Here is a 1549-nt window from a genome sequence, read left to right as displayed (position 1 = left end):
TTAGCTTAGTATTGGGACAAGGAGGTATTATTTTTTAATATTACATTTCGTTTCTAGCCAATGTAACACTCTAGTTTGGCTGAGGAGCGTGGACGTAGCCCAGTTGTAGACCGCTCGTTTGATGAGCAGTCGCGGTCTAGGATCGATCCCTTTCGTGGGCCCACTTGGGTCCTATCGCTCTCTTACCAGCCAGTGCGTCACGACTGGTATATCAAAAGCCGTGGTATGTGCTATCCTGTCTGTGGGTCGGTGCATATAACAGGTACATTATTAATAACAGAAAAAAAAAATTAGATCGCTTTCTAAGACTAGTGTCATAATTATCCAAATGTTTGGAGATCCAATAGCCGATGATTAATAAATCAATGTGCTCTAGTGGTGTCGTTGAACAAAACAAACTTTAAACTGTTGGCTGTAAAACGATATTTGGAGTTCATGTACCTACTAGGATTCTACAGGTAAATAATGGCTCTGCGCCCGGGCCCACACACACACACACGCACGCTGTCAGGACACGCGCACACAAACATCTTATGGTAGGATGTTAAATGTAGTTAGTAAATTATGCTTTCTAGGCATCATATTCCCACGATTGTAGAATACATACCAATTTACTAAAAATGTGGCATCACAGGGTATTGTGGAACCGGTTTTTTTATGACTTTTAGTATTATCATTTCTTCTTCTTAATATTTTACTTTTTTAAATTACTATTATTATATTATTAATATTTTTATTACAATTGAACAATGTACATCCATTAAATAAAATATATTTAAAACAATAAACACTCACATACAAGAACCGTTTTGACTAAGCTACCCTGGTTCTATCACACTGATGTATACACTCGTATGTAAAACAAAAGTTCAAAGTAAAAATGTGTTTGGTTTAACGACACACCACTAGGGCACATAGATTCATTAATTATCGTCTAATGGATGACCGTCATTTCGTAACTAATTGTGAGATAAAACATGTCGCCTCTCTCTCTCTCTCTCTCTCTCTCTCCGTCTCTCTCTCTCTCTCTCTCATCTCTCTCTCGTCTCTCTCTCTCTCTCTGTCTCTCTGTGTGTGGTGTGTGTCTCTCTCTGTCTCTGTCTCTCAATATTAATATTAATATTAATTGAACAACAGCACTATTTACATCCCGTACCTTCAATTGCAATGTCGTGGGACATTGCCTGGGTTGGGGGTAGCCCGTGTCCAGCCACATCGAACGACCCATCATATCTCAGACGAGCGCTGTATCCACTAAGCGATACGCCGCCTAACTATAATTACAATGACAGACAGATGACGGTCACGCAATTGTTTGTCGTTTATTAACGAACTTTGACCTCCACAAAGTCAACAGGGATTTAGTGAAATATATAGAGGACTATTTTCATGGGTTTTTTTTCAAATGGTATATGGAGAGATAGGAAGGTTCCCTTTAGAAATACAAGTAATGTTACGAATGGTGTTATTTTGGTAGTAAACTGGTTAAAGGCGAAAATAAACTTAGAAGTATTTTATGTAAATTAATGTTTCCTTTAAACAGTGGTGA

This window comes from Gigantopelta aegis, chromosome 7, assembly GCF_016097555.1.
Source record: "Gigantopelta aegis isolate Gae_Host chromosome 7, Gae_host_genome, whole genome shotgun sequence".
In the NCBI taxonomy this organism is placed as follows: Eukaryota; Metazoa; Mollusca; class Gastropoda; order Neomphalida; family Peltospiridae; genus Gigantopelta; species Gigantopelta aegis.
This window is presented reverse-complemented; position numbering follows the sequence as displayed.